We start from the raw sequence: 16,583 nt of genomic DNA, 5'->3' as shown, positions 1-16,583 counted from the left end.
ATATTATGGATACAACTAGTCTTCTGAAATATTTGAAAATAATCATGAAGTCACCCTCTAGTTTTCTCTTCTTTGGGATAAATACCCCCCCATTATTTTAACCTTTCCTCATAAGACTGACATTTCAATTTCTTTAATCGTGTTTCCACTTCGTCCACACCTTATTACTATAGTGATCTACTATAAACACCATACAGTTCTAAACTGTGAAACTGGCCTGGTTTTTTTTTTTTTTTTTTTTTTTTTTTTCTTCCTTCCTTCCTTCCTTCCTTTCTTTTACTTTTCTTTTTCTTTTTTTTTATTTATTCTGGAACTCTTTATGAATTTGCGTGTCATCCTTGCTCAGGGACTATGCTAATCTTCTCTGTATTGTTCCAAATTTAGTGTATGTGCTGCTGAAGAAAGCACTCTTGTCTTTTTAATTAGCAGGTAGTAAGCTTAAAGGCAAATTTGCTTTCCACCAACAGAAAGGACATGTTTTATTATTAGGTTGGTATAAAAGTAATTGCGGCTTTTGCAAATATTTTTAACCTTTTAAACCGCAATTACTTGTGCACCAACCTAATATTTGCATTGTTGAGCTCCATCCTTTGTCTTTCTATATCCCTCTACTTGTTTATCCTTCTTTGCCATCTATTTTTTATTTACATTATACTTTATTTTATGCTTAATTATAAGATGTCTAATTATTTTTTCTGGGAAAAGGCAAGGTTTAAATAAATGGGTAAGAGGACAGAGAAAAAGGAGAATGTGATAGTTATGACAAATTTATAATAAATTTAAAACCCATCTCCCAGAACTATTTTACCTTAATTTTACACCAGTATTTATTGGATACTTTCCCTAAAATAGCTTTATGCTATAGATTCTGGCAAATTCTTATCCTCTCCATCCTACTCATTCTTTTCCTCTTATATCGGCGCCTAACCATCAGTCCATCCTAAAACTAACAACTTGTATATTTCCCTTTTATGTTTTATCCTGTTTCTATAGGGGCAATTTCCCAAATTGGTCAGTCATTTTGGATTGAATTCTGTCTTTGAGAATGTTTTGCAATCCCTGTGTAATTTAATGTCATCTGCAAACTTGATGAGTTTTTTCTTGAACCTATATTTTAGGCATAATAAAACCACATACTTAAAGACAATTACCATCTTGATAGTTTGCTTAAAACTTCAATGTTTTCTGATTGATGAGGATTTTTAGTGTCACTGTTATTTATTTCAATCCTAGTTGGCACCATCAAGTGGTAGTTCTGTTAAACAGAATCACCAGAAATACAGTGTCCCTTACAAAATAATGAACCCAGGCCTGCTGAGAATAACCAAAAAAGATGAATTTCTGTGGATTTGTCATCTCCCACTCAAGGTAGTGCTAGGGTCAAATCCCTTAGAAGTTACTGTGTCTTCTTTTTAAAAACTCTTGCCATAGCCATTACTATTGCTCCTTCTTGCCCATGTCTATCACCCACACTTTGCGCCACAATTTGTTGCTTCAGTTCTTTTTATACTATGAGATTGCTATGTAGTAGAACGCCGTCTTGTTCAGTGTTGTTTCATTAAGAAGAAAATTGAGACAGGCAGTTTCCAGCTTGCTATAAGCAAAAGCATTCTTACAACTGGGGCCTTTCCAACAGTGGAACAGACTGTTTCTTGAAGTAGGTGGCTCTTGAACCCCAGAGGTATTCAGGCAGAGGTTGTAAAGCTCCCATTTCCCCCTTAAATTATACCATCTGTCATCATTAAAGTCAATTAACTACACTTTAAAGTGGAAATATCTATTTTTTCTGATATACATGAATATTGTAAAAAGTTAAAATAGTACAGAAAAAATGAAAGTCCTCATTATTTCAACCCCCAGGGATCCCCAGTGTTAGCAGTTTCATGTATATTCTTGCAGACATTTTATTTGTCTATATAAACATCTTACTTTTTATACAAATGAGATCATATATACATAATTTTGTAAACTGTTTTTTCCACTTAAAAGATTGGATATCTTTTCATGTCAATAATAGATATATTTGTATTGGAACTTTATATAAATTCTGTTAACTTATGGACTATATGCCAAACTCAAAACCATGGAGAATCAGAAAAATGTGTTACAATGAGAGTATACTATGTATACTTTTTTTTTCAGTATTTTAATTGGAACATTTTCAAACATTTAGAAAAGGTGAAAAGAGTGTACCACTACCTTGATTCTGCAATTGTTAACATTCTGTTTGCTTTATCGCATTTTTATCCGTTAGTCCATCAATCCATTTTGATGCATTTCAAACTAAATTGTAGATGTCAGTACAATTTAGCCCTAAATACTTTTGTATGAGTATCTTTAATTAGAGACCAATGTTTCTTTATAACTCATTTAAAACTATTTTCATCTATTTAAAGGTATAGTTAATAAATAAAATTGTAAGGTATTTAAGGTGTACAACATGATGATTTGATATATGTGTACATTGTGAAAGGATTCTTCCCGTTGAGATAATTAACACATTCATCACCTGACATATCAAACTTTTTTTCTTTTTGGGGAGAGCATTTAAGTCCTACTCTCACCAAATTTCAATTATACAATATAGTGTTATCAACTACAGTCACAATATTATACACTAGATCCGCAAACCATATTCATCTTACAACTGAAAGTTTGTACCCTTTCACCAACCTCCCAGTATTTTCCCCACTCTCTAGCCCCTCTCAACCACATGTAAGAGATGCCATGCAGTATTTGTCTTTGTCTGGATAATTTTACTTAGCATAATGCCCCCAGGTGCTCATGTTGTCACAAATGACAGCATTTCCTTTTTTTCTAAGGTTGAATAATATTCTAATATATATATATATATATATATATATATATATATATATATATACTCACATATACATATTTATATATACACACATATACATATTTATATATATATATATATATGTATATGTGTGTATATATATATATATATATATATATATATATATATCACATTTTCTTTATCCATTTATCCATTAATGAACACTTAGGTGTTTCCATACCTTCGCTATTGTGAATAATGCTGCTATGAACATCAGAGTACAGATATCTCTTTGAGATAATTTTGTTTCCTTTGGGTAAATACTCAGAAGCAGAATTACTGGGTCATAGGGTAGTTCTATTTTTAATTTTTGAGGAAACTCCATATTGTTTTCTACAGTGGCTTTACCAGTCTACATTCCCATCAACAGTGCACAAAGGTTCCCTTATCTCCAGATCCTAGCCAGAACTTATCATCTCTTGTATTTTTCATAATAGCCATTCTAACAGGTGTGAGGTGATGGTATCTCATTGTGGTTTTCATCTAAATTTCCTTAATGATTAGTGATGCTGAGAATCTTTTCATTACCTGTTGGAAAAATATCTATTCAGATCCTTTGTCCCTTCAACATTTTTTTTCTCAATTTTATTGAAAAATAATTTACATGTTATATCACAGCATAAGTTTAAGGTGTACAGCATGATGGTTTGATATATATATAGTGAAATGATTGCCACAATAGGTTAAGTTAACATCTATTATCTTATATAGAAACAATAAAAAGAAAAGGAAAAAAAAAAAAGATTTTCCTTCTGATTGGAACTCTTAGGATCTACTCTCTTAACAAATTTCCTATATATCATACAGCAGTACAGCAGTGTTAACTATAGTCATCAAGTTATACATTACATCCCTAGTACTTATTTATCTCATAACTGGAAGTCTGTATCTTTAATGACCTCCATCCAACCCAATTCCTCCTCTGCCCGCCCCCCACCTCTGGTAACCACAAATCTGATCTCTGTATCTATGAGTTTGATGTTTTGTTTTGTTTTGTTTTAGATTCCATATATTAATATAAGTGAGATCATACAGTATTTGTCTTTCTCTGTAGTGTAACGCCTTCAAGGTCCATCTATGTTGTCACAAACAGAAGGGGTCTCTCATTTTTTATAGCTGAATAATATTTTAGTGTGTGTGTAGATAGATAGTAGATGATAGATAGATAGATGATAGATAGATAGATAGATAGATAGATAGATAGATAGATAGATAGATAGATAAACAATTTCGTTATCTATTCATATATCAATGAGCACTTAGGTTGTTTCCATGTCTCTTTGCCCATTTTTAAATTAACTTATTTGTTTTTTTGATACTGAGTTGTATGAGTTTCTTGTATATTTGTTGATATTAAATCCTTGTCAGATACATGAATTGCAAATATTTTCTCTCATTCTTTAAGTTACCTTTTTACTTTGTTGATGGTTTTCTTTGCTGAGCAGGAAGTCTTTTAGTTTGGTGTGGTTACACTTTTTATTTTTGCTTTTGTTCCCTTCGCTTTTAGTATCAAATCTAAAAAATTATTCCCAAGACCAAGGTTGTGAATGTTAGCCCCTTGTTTTCTTCTAGGAGTTTATCATTTCAGGAGTGACATTCAAGTTTCTAATCAAGTTTAGTTGATTTTTATATATTGTGTAAGTTGAGGGGTCCACTTTTGTTCTTTTGTATGACTCTTTAGTTAGATAAAATTTACACACTGTGAATTGCACAAATTTTAGGGGTACGATTTAACGAGCTTTAACAAATGCATACAGGTATGCAAACCAAGACTCATTGAGATAGGCACACCACTTCCAAAAGTTATTGCTCTATGCTGGGGTGGGGGGTTAGTGTTCTTTTTTTTTTATTAGTCTCAGGTATACAAAACAACGTAGTGATAAGATGTTTACATTCCTCACAAATTGATTACCCCACCAAGTCTACCACCCATCTGACAATGTGCATAGCTATTACAATACCATTCACTATATTCCCTATGCTGACTTTACATCTCGTGAATATATATATATATATATATATATATACATATACATGATATACATATATCTACATATACATGACATATACATGTATATACATATATATCATGTATATGTGTGTATATACATATACATATACATATACATATACATATACATATACATATACATATACATATATATATATATATATATATATATATATATATATATAGTGTGTGTGTGTATAGATATACCCAAGGTGCCAAAAAAAATGTATACACAGGACTTGTATTCATCTTTTGTTATTGGTATATACTGAGTATTACAATTTTAATACAATTTATTTTCCTTTCTTAAAATGTGTATACATTTTTTGGCTCTCTCTCTCTCTCTCTTTCTCTCTCTGTATTTATAGTTGACATTCAATTATCTTGTATTAGTTTCAAGTGTGCAGCACATTTATATGATCTATGAAGTGATCCCCCCAATAAGTCCAGTGCCCATCTGACAACTTACATAGTCTTTACAACATTATTGATTATATTCCTCATACTGTATTTCATATCCCCGTGACTATTTTGCAACTACCAATTTGTACTTCCTAATCCCTTCACCTTTCTCATTCATCACCAAACCCCCCTCCCATCTAGCAATGATCAGTTTGTTCTCTGTATTTGTAAATCTATTTCTGTTTTGTTTGTTCATTTATTCCATTCTTTAAATTCCACATATAACTGAGATCATATGGGATTCGTTTTTCTCACTCTGACTATCCATGTTGCTTCAAATAGTAAGATTTCATCCTTTTTAAATGGCAGAGTAATACTCCATTGTATAAATGTACCACAATTTCTATATTCAATTGTCTATTGATGGGTATTGCTCTTGTTTCCATATGTTGGCTATTTTGAATAGTGCTGCAGTAGACATAGGGTGCATACATTTTTTTTTGAATTAGTGTTTTGTATTTCTTTGGACAAATACCAAGGAGAACAACTGGGTCATAGGTGGTTCTACTTTTAATTTGTTTAAGGAACCTCATACTGTTTTCCATAGTGGCTGCAGTAATTTGCAATCCCACCAACAGTTCATGAGGGTTCTCCTTTCTTCACATCCTCACCAGCACTTGTTCTTTGTTGATTTATTGATGATGGCCATTCTGACAGCAGAAAAGTAGTATCTCATTGTGGTTTTAATTTGCATTTCTCTGATGATTAGTAACATTGAGCATCTTTTCATATGTCTATTGGCCATCCCATCCGTATGTCCTCTTTGAGGAAAGGTGTATTTAGATCCTCTGTCCATTTTTTAATTGGATTGTTTGTTTTTTTATATTAAGTTGTATGAATTTTTTATGAATTTTGGATATTAATTCCTTATCAGATATATCACTGGCAAATATCTTCTCCCACTCAGTAGCATGTCTTTTTGTTTCGTTGATGGTTTACTTTACTTTTTAGTTTGGTGTAGTCCCATTTGTTTATTTTTTGTTTCTTTGTTTCCCTTGCCTAAAGAGATATATCAGAAAATATATTACTAAGGATAATTTCTGAGAGTTTACTTCCTATACATTCTACTAGGAGTTTTATGGTTTTGGTATCTTACATTTTACATTTATGGTTTTGGGATCTTAAATCTTATATTTAAGACTTCAATCAATTTTGAGTTTATTTTTGTATATGGCATAAAAAGGTGGTCCAGTTTCTTTTTTTTTCATTTATTGGGATGACAATTGTTAGTAAAATTACATAGATTTCAGGTGTACAATTCTATATTACATCATCTAGAAATCCCATTGTGTGTTCACCACCCAGAATCAGTTCTCCTTCCATCACCATATATTTGATCCCCCTTACCCTCTTCTCCCACCCCCCACCCCCCTACACTCTGGTAACCACTAAACTATTGTCTGTGTCTATGAGTTTCTGTTTCTCATTTGTTTGTCTTGTTCTTTTGTTGTTTTTGGTTTATGTACCATATATCAGTGAAATCACATGGTCCTCTGCCTTTTGTGTCTGACTTGTTTCACTCAGCATGACACTCTCAAGATCCATCCATGTTGTAACAAATGTTCCTATATCATCTTTTCTTACCGCCGAATAGTATTCCATTGTGTATATGTACCACAACTTCTTTATCCATTCATCTATCGAAGGACATTTTGGTTGTTTCCATGTCTTGGCCACCGTACACAAAGCTGCAATGAACATTGGAGCACACGAGTCTTTATGTATAAATGTTTCCAGATTCTTTGGGTAGATACCCAGGAGAGGTAATGCTGGGTCACATGGCAATTCTATTCGTAATTTTTTGAGGAACCTCCACACTGCCTTCCATAATGGCTGCACCAGTCTGCATTCCCACTAACAGTGTACGAGGGTTCCTTTTTCTCCACAGCCTCTCCAACACTTGTTACTATTTGTATTGTTGATGATAGCCATTCTGACTGGGGTGAGGTGATATCTAATTGTGGTTTCGATTTGCATTTCTCTGATGATTAGTGATGTTGAGCATTTTTTCATATGTCTATTTGCCATTTGTATGCCCTCTTTGGAGAAATGTCTCTCCAGGTCGACTGCCCATTTTTCAATTGGGTTGTTTGGTTTTTTGTTGTTCAGTTTCATGAGTTCGTTGTATATTTTGGATATTAGCCCCTTATCGTAGGCACTGTTTGCAAAAATCTTCTCCCATTCACTTGGTTGCCTCTTTATTTTGTCGATGGTTTCTTTTGCTGTGCAGAAGCTTTTAGGTTTCATATAGTCCCCTTCGTTTATTTTAGCTTTTACTTCCATTGCCTTTGGAGTCAAATTCATAAAATGCTCTTTGAACCCAATGTCCATAAGTTTAGTACCTATGTTTTCTTCTATGAAGTTTATTGTGTCAGGTCTTATGCTTAAGTCTTTGATCCATTTTGAATTAATTTTGGTACATGGTGACAAACAGCAGTCCAATTTCATTCTTTTGCACGTGGCTATCCAATTCTCCCAGCACCATTTATTGAAGAGGCTGTCTTTCCTCCATTGTATGTTTTTAGTTTCCTTGTGAAAAACTATATGTACATATTTATGTGGTTTTATTTCAGGGCTCTCAATTGTATTCCAATGGTCTATGAGTCTGTTTTTCTGCCAATACCATGCTGTTTTGATTATTGTAGCCTGCAGTACAAGCTAAAGTCAGGAAGTGTGATACCTCCATTATTGTTCTTTTTTCTTCAGATTTCTTTGGCTATTCGGGGTCTTTTGTAGTTCCAAACAAATCTCAAGATTTTTTGTTCTATTTCTTTAAAAAATGCCATTGGTATTTTGAAGGGGATTGAATTAAATCTGTCTATTGCTCTGGGTAATATGGCCATTTTAACTATGTTGATTCTTCCAATCCATGAGCACAGAATGTCTTTCCATGTCTTTGTGTCTTTTTCAATTTCTTTCAAAAATGTCTTATAGTTTTCAACATATAGGTCTTTCACATCCTTGGTTAAGTTTATTCCTAGGTATTTTATTCTTTTTGCTGCAATTGCAAAAGGAATTATTTTTTGTATTTCTTTTTCTGAGATTTCATTGTTAGTATATAGGAAAGCAATAGACTTGTATGTTGATTTTGTAGCCAGCAACTTTACTGTATTCGTTGATTGTTTCTAATAGCTTTTCAGTGGAGTCTTTAGGGTTTTCTATATATAGCATCATGTCATCTGCAAAGAGTGATAATTTAATTTCTTCATTCCCAATTTGGGTCCCTTTTATTTCTTTCTCTTGCCTGATTGCTCTGGCAAGGACTTCCAACACTATGTTGAAAAGCATAGGTAATAGGGGACATCCCTGTCGTGTTCCTGAACGTAGAGCAAAGGGCTTCAGTTTTTCACCATTAATTATGAGATTAGCAGAGGGCTTGTCATATATAGCCTTTATTATGTTAAAGTATTTTCCTTCTATACCTATTTTATTAAGTGTTTTAATCATAAATGGATGTTGTATCATGTCAAATGCTTTTTCTACATCAGTTGATATTATCATATGATTTTTGTCCTTTATTTTGTTTATGTGATGTATCACATTGATGGATTTGTGGATGTTGAACCATCCTTGTGCCCCGGGGATGAACCCCACTTGGTCGTGATGAATAATCTTTGTAATGCATTGTTGTATTCGATTTGCTAGAATTTTATTTAGGATTTTTGCATCGGTATTCATCAGAGATATTGGTCTGTAGTTTCCTTTTTTTGTGCTATCCTTACCAGGTTTTGGTATCAGGGTAATATTGGCCTCATAAAATGAGTTAGGGAGTACTGTCTCTTCTTCAATTTTTTGGAAGAGTTTGAGCAGGATTGGTATTAGATCCTCTTTGAATGTTTGGTAGAATTTACTAGTGAAGACATTTGGTCCCGGACTTCTGCTTTTGGGAAGGCTTTGGATGACTGGTTCAATTTCGTTACTGGTGATCGGTCTGTTTAGATTTTCCAGTTCTTCATGGTTCAGCCTTGGAAGGCTATATGTTTCTAAGAACTTGTCCATTTCTTCTAGGTTATTGAATTTGGTGGCATATAGTCCTTCATAGTATTCTTGGATGATCTTTTGTATTTATGTGGTGTCCGTGATAACTTCCCCTTTTTCCTTTCTGATTTTGTTAATTAGTGTCTTCTCTCTTTTTATCTTAGTGAGTCTAGCCAAGGGTTTGTCAATTTTGTTAATCTTTTCAAAGAACCAGCTCTTTGTCACATTCATTTTTTCTGCTGTCTTTATGTTCTCCATTTCATTTAGTTCTGCTCTGATTTTTGTTTCCTTTCTTCTGCTGACCTTGGGTTTCACTTGTCCTTCTTCTTTTAGTTCTTTAAGGTGTAACATGGGGTTTTTTATTTGGGATTTTTCTTGTTTCTTGAGATAGGCCTGTAATGATATAAATTTCCCTCTTAAAACTGCTTTCGCTGCATCCCAAAATTTCAGTAAGATGTGTTTTCATTGTCATTTGTTTCTATGTATCTTTTGATCTCTCCTCTAATTTCTTCTTTGACCCAGTCATTCTTTAAAAGTATATAATTTAATCTCCATGTATTTGTGTTTTTCCCTGCTTTCTTTTTGCACTTGACATCCAATTTCCAAGCCTTGTGATCAGAGAATATGCTTGGGATGATTTCAATCTTCTTAAATTTGCTGAGGCTGATTTTATGTCCTAATATATGTTCTATCCTTGAGAATGTTCCTTGTACACTAGAAAATAATGTATAGTCTCATATTTTAGGATGAAGTGCTCTATAAATGTCAATTATGTCCATTTCATCTAATGTGTCATTTAGGGCTGCTATTTCATTATTTATTTTCTGTTTGGATGATCTATCCATAGCTATCAATGACGTATTTAAGTCCCCTAGTATAATTGTGTTTTGGTCAATTTCTCCCTTTAGTTCTGTTAGTAGTTGCTGGATATATTTCGGTGCTCCCTGATTGGGGGCATAAATATTGATGACTGTTATGTGTTCTTGTTGTATAGTCCCCTTTACCATTATGAAACGTCCATCTTTGTCTCTTGTTATCTTTTTGACCCTGAAGTCTCTTTCATCTGATATCAGTATGCCTACACCTGATTTTCTCTGGGTACCATTTGCTTGGAGTGTCAATTCCCACCCTTTCACTTTGAGTCTATGCTTGTTCTTGTAGCTGGGATGAGTCTCTTGGGGACAGCATATGGTTGGGTTTAGTTTTTTGATCCAAACTGCTACTCCGTGCCTTTTTTATTGGTGAGTTCAGTCCATTCATATTTAAGGTGGTTATTGATATGTGTGGATTTCCTGTCATTCTATCTTTTGTTTTCTGGTAAGGCTGTGTCTCCATTGTTTCTTTGCCTTTTTGTTGTTGTCTGTTATTTCTGTATGGTGGCATTGTATGATGTTTCCCTCTGATTCTTCTTTTATTGCAGTATATATTTCAGTTCTGGATTTTTTTTGAGTGGTTACCATTAAGTGTATGTAAAAGAAAGTTTGATATTTAGAGTTTTCCATTTTCTTTAGCACACTTACATTCTCCATTCCCATATTCTGGTTCAGGCCTTTACTCTCCCCCTTTTTATGTTTTGTTTGCCACAAATTGTCCCTGTTGATGGTGGTTGAATAGCCTCCTTTAGTATTTATAGTAGTGCAGGTCGTGTATTAGAAAATTCCTTCAGCTTCTATATGTCTGGAAAGGTCTTTATTCCTGCTTCATATCTAAAGGATATCTTTGCTGGATATATTATTCTCAACTAATAATTTCTCTCTTTCAATAGTTTGAATATTTGTGTCCACTCCTTCCTGGCTTGTAGTGTTTCTGCTGAAAAATCTGATGATAGTCTAATGTGCTTTCGTTTGTAATTTACCATCTTCTTTTCCCTGGCTGCCTTGAGGATTGTTTCTTTGTCGTTGATTTTAGACAGCTTCAATACAATGTGCCTTGGAGAAGGCCTGTTGGGATTGAGGTAATTAGGTGTTCTATTTGCTTCTTGGATTCGAGGATCCAGTTCTGTCCACAAGTTTGGGAAGTTCTCATCGACAATATATTTGAATAGATTCTCTGTTCCCTTCTCTCTTTCTTCTCCTTCTGGTATGCCCATTAGTCTTATATTGCTCTTTCTTATGGAGTCAGAAAGTTCTTGTAGATTTCTTTCATTTCTTTGAATTCTCTAGTCTCTTTCTTCTTCCATCTATGTCACTTCCAGGTTTCTATGTTTGATGTCACAGATTCTTTCTTCCATCTGGTCAACTCTACTACCTAAGCTGGTTATTTCGTTCTTAATTTCTTCTATTGAGTTCTTAATCTACAGAAGTTCTGTTTGGTTCTTTTTTAAAATTTCAATCTCTTTCGTAAAATGCTCATGTTGTTCTTTGATTGTGTTTCTGAGTTCATTAAACTGCCTTTTTGTGTTTTCTTGCATCGAGTTGAGTTTTTTTCCGAACTGCAATCTTGAATTTTCTGTCATTTAAGTCACATATTTCTATATCTTTAAGTTCCTTTTCTGGAGACTTTTCACTTTCTTTCTGAGCTGTCTTGTTGCCTTGGTTATTTTTGGTAATTACTGATTTATTATGTCTCTTCCTACACATCTACAGGAGTGACTTCTACAACAGTTTGATAGGTAGGAAGAGGTCTTTCTTTTGTTTTCTAGTACTTGTTGGTGGAATGTTTTATTTTCTCTCTGACTGCAGCCTTTTTTTCTCTCTCACACCGTAGGTCTGTATTTTCTCTGCCCTATTCCAGCATCTGACACAATGGGGGGATTCCCTGGGAGATGGGCTTCTCCTCTGTTAATAGTTCACCTGTGTGACAGTTTGCAGGGTCCCGGTGGGTATGCGGAGAGCTTTCGAAGTTCAAAAGCTCTTCCTGCACCAGGTTCAGAGGCCATATGTTTCAGCACTTCTGTTAACTCCTTCAGGGATCTGCCCAGATAGGTGGGGCCAGAGGCGGGGTGAGTTGTGAGAGGTGGCCCAGAGCAATGGCGGTGAACACCACCACAGCCTGTCCTGCTTCCACTGCTCCCTCCCCTTTGCCGGAACTAGTTGTGCTGCGAATCTCTGTCTACCGTCCACAGTTCTCAGAACAGCAAATATTCTCTTCTTTTGATCTGACACTGCTTCTGTTCCGCTTCTAGCACCGGGCCGGTGGGGGCGGGGCGAGCTCTGGGAGGGTATGCAGGGGCGGCTATTCTCAGTGCCTAAGGCTTCCGGTCTCTGCTCAGCTGAGGGCTTAAACCACCGTTTTCAGCATTCTTCCCTCACTCCATTTTCTGAGGTCTCTGCCATGAGCGTTGGGTTCAGCCGTGTTATATGCTGCCCCCTCAGCCCTGTGGGCCATATGCAGAGCCCTAGCAGTCCGAGTTCTTCCCTCTCCCGCAGCTTTGGTAGTTCCGGGATGCGGCGAGCTTGGAGCACTGAGCTAGGTCTGCGTCCTGCGCCCGTGCAGCTCTGTCTACGCACTTCTCCCATCCCTCCTCCCCTCTCGTGCTATTCGTCCACCTTTGGGTGAATTCAGTAGTGGGCCTCTTCGTCTTGCCTGTCTTCTGTGTAGGGAGTCCTTTGTGGAGTTATTGTTGTTCTATTAGTTGTATATTCCAGGGGAGGTTAACAGAGGCTCACCTCATGCCGCCATTTTGGTGAGCTTAGCTTTTAGTTTTATGTCCCACATATGAGTGAAGTCATACGGTTCTTGGATTTTTCTGTCTGACTTATTTTGCATAGCATAATAATCTCAAGATCCATCCATGTTTTCTCAAATAGCACTATTTCATCTTTTCTATGGCTTCCTTAATCTCATTGTTGGCCCATTCATTGTATAATAGCATATTATTTAGTCTCCATGTGTTTGTGTGTTTTTCAGTTTTTGTTTTTTTTTCTTGTAATTGATTTCTAGTTTCATACCAATGTGGTAAGAGAAGATGCTTGGTATGATTTCAGTTTCCTTAAATTTATTGATACTTGTTTGTGGCCTAACTCTATGCTTTTTTTAGTGTACCAATTTTTTGCAGTTAAAACCGTATTGTGATCATCATTTGTTGCCAATGGATTTTATGTTTTTACATTGTAAATGAAAACTATGTTAACAATGAAAATTCAAATGGTATTTTTTCCCAAGTGGTTTACTTTTATCATATTATATATATATCTTGGGGGTTTTTTTGCATACAAGCTGAGCTACTAAATTGTTTTAACAGATACATAATATTCAATAATATGAATTTAATATAATTTATATAATCATCCCTTTTTGATGAACATTTTGAGTTGCCCAGTTTTTCACTATGGTGTGTTGATCTCCACACTTTTTAAATTATATCATTAAGACAGTTTCCCAGAAATGGGATAATGAAACTTTGAAGCAGACTTCACTCCTACACACATTCTGCACACCCAGAAAGCAGTGTGTGATTTCCGTTACTTAAATGTGTTTTTTTTTTCTTTTTTCCTGGTTTCCAGTGCTGATAAGATGACACTTATCCTGTATTCTGAAAATGGGGAATCAAGGTAGGGATCAAATGATGGAAAATCAACCTGGGGCTTCTGGGCTAAGAATTCAAACATTACAAAGCACAGGGACATAAGGAGCTGGTACTATCTTAATAATAATAATAATTATAATCATCACCATCATCATCATCATCACCTGAAAACAATACATCACCAAACCCATAAAGGAGAAAATGAGGAAGTAATACATGTAATTATCCAGGGAATTCATAAAGTTCAGAAATCTACAGAAAGAGTTCTCAAACGTGAATCAATATCAGAATCACCTGAAGGGTTTGTTAAAACAGATTGCTAAGTCCCACTCCAAGAGTTTATGATTCAGCAGGTCTTTGGTGGGACCTGAGAATTTCAATTTCTAACAAGTTGTGAGGTGATGCTGATGCTACTGGTGAAAGGACCACACTGAACAATACTAGATAATATAGACTAGAAGTATAATTCTCACATTTCAGCCTATATTGACCAAAATATTGTTACAATTTTTCCCTTTGCCCACATGGACAAAATCATGTAGATAGAGATCCAGTGATAACTTTTTTATTTTTATTTTGCTTGGATTTCCTTTTTTCCCCCCTGTGTTTATGAAAACATGCTGATTTCCCTTTAATGTCTGCTCTCTTAATGTTCCATATCTCTCAATATCCATTACAGGACTGACATTAGAAATGTAAAATTTAATGAAAGACATCTTCAGTAAATGAATTTATCAAGTGACCACATATAAAATGTAGGTACAGAACTTTGTCACATATGCCTGCGTAGAGCCTATCTAATACACAGATTTAATATGTGTACTGGAAAGTTTAATTAACTACTTTTCTCTAGATGCAATGTGTATTAATGCTGTTAATTTACAAGGCTGCATACCAAAATCAAAATCATACTGAATTGAAAAAAGAGAATTACAAATATGAGTGCTTATGTATGCATACACACAGTATTCCTCTGGGCTATTTAACTTTTGAGACATCAAATTTACAAGCCTTTCAGGAACACACCACCTCCATATGTCACAAAATTTCCTGTAAACCATCAATATATATGTGATAAATGAAAGATTACAGCCTCGTTTTGCTATCTTATTTTTACGTGATTGGTGTCTTAAATAAAACTAAACTTCGCTTCTAAATAAAAAGAGTAGCCAAAATAACATCAGGTTGTGCAGCTCAAAAGCACATGTTTCCAACAAGCATTTACTGAACACCCACATGTACTATTCAGTAGTGCAAGGAGTACAAAGAGATAAAGATGACTGCCCTTGAGTATTTCATAGTCTAGTGGGAAAAAACAGGTATAAATAAATAACTGCAAGATTATGGGAGAAGGGTTATTATGGTGGTATGAATAAAATGTTATGCGATCACAAAGAAATGAACAACTACTTTTTCCTTCTTCAGGAATCGAAAAGTCTTCATAAAGATTAGGATATTTAACTTGGGTCTTGGAGTTGCCTAGTGAAAATATAAGGAAGTCCGTTTCATGCGAAAGAACTTGTGAATAGCGAAAATTTTGGAGGTATGAAGAGCTTAATGTATTCAGGGAAGAGCAAGAAATTTGGTGTGGCTGGGTTCTAGGTAATAGATATGGAAACAGTAGGAGATGAAGCAGGAAATGTAGGCAGGTGCTAGATTATGAAGGACTTTGGAATGCATGATAAGGAGTTGGGACATTTTAATGTGTAGTGAACCTTTAAAGGAAACAAATGGTGTTTGTCTGTTACAGATAAAACATCTCATTCCACCTGTGTAAGTGCTTCGTTCATGTATTTATTAATTCAACAAACATATTGAGAACCTACTATGTGAAAAGCACTGTACCTAATCACTTGAGAACTACAAAGATGAATCAGACACAGTCAAATAACAAGTTTCCTAATCTTGTATGCTAATGAATTGCCACACACACACACACACACACACACACACACACAAACATGCGCGTGCATGCGTGCAAAATAAAAAACAAATCAAAATAAAAACTTGAATAGGAACAGGAGAAACTGTTATGGACTGAATTGTGTCCTCCAAAATTTTTGTGTTGAAGTTCTCATTCCCAATGTGATTGTATTTGGAAATAGAGCTTTTAGGAGGTTAAAAGAGATCATGGGGGAGGGGGGGCTTAAGCCAATAGAAGTGGTGACCTTACAAGAACAAGGAGAAATTTATCTCTCTCTCTCTCTCTCTCTCTCTCTCTCTCTCTCTCTCTCTCTCCCTCTCTCTTTCTGTCTCTCTCCCTCTCTCTCCACGTACTGAGGAAAGGCTGTGTGAGGACACAATGAGAAGGTGGTCAAATACAAGCAAGCCAGGAAGAGAGCCCCAGAATCTGACCGTGTTGGCATCCTGATCTCAGACTTCCAGCCTCCAGAACTGTGAGAAAATACACTTCTGTTGTTTAAGCCATCAGTGGTATTTTGTTATGGCAGTCTGAGCAGACGAAGATGGAGAGAGAGGGTATTGACAAGTTAATTTTGCACAAGAAGTCATGGTAAAACTTTCGAGTAAGTCGGGATTTCTGAGCCCATCTGGGCCAAGTGTCCACTGAGTGCAAGAACCAATTTTACAGCATTCCCTTAGCTTAAAGCTACCCACTGATAAAGACGTACTACCCAACAAGGCAGTCCATACTATAATGGTTAGCTTTGCTAGTTTGAAAAGTCTTATACCAACATGTAATCTGTCTGCCTCTAGCTGCCATTGGTCCTTCATTTTGCTCTCCATAGCCATGCAGCACAGATTCGTAACTAAGATTGCCAGCTATAAGGAGCAGCAAGTGTTCATTA

General features: G+C 35.2%; 1 non-coding gene across 1 annotated transcript; it reads right to left on the bottom strand.

Moving 5' to 3' along the window:
* Window positions 1-301: 301 nt before the first annotated feature.
* On the bottom strand, window positions 302-408 carry LOC141569843 (U6 spliceosomal RNA). Its single transcript, XR_012493624.1, has one exon. It is a non-coding gene; the product is annotated as a U6 spliceosomal RNA (small nuclear RNA).
* Window positions 409-16,583: the final 16,175 nt, after the last annotated feature.

The sequence above is a fragment of the Rhinolophus sinicus genome, chromosome 18 (genome assembly GCF_057876585.1).
Source record: "Rhinolophus sinicus isolate RSI-liver-muscle chromosome 18, RSI-T2T, whole genome shotgun sequence".
Classification (NCBI taxonomy): domain Eukaryota; kingdom Metazoa; phylum Chordata; class Mammalia; order Chiroptera; family Rhinolophidae; genus Rhinolophus; species Rhinolophus sinicus.
This window is presented reverse-complemented; position numbering and strand designations above follow the sequence as displayed.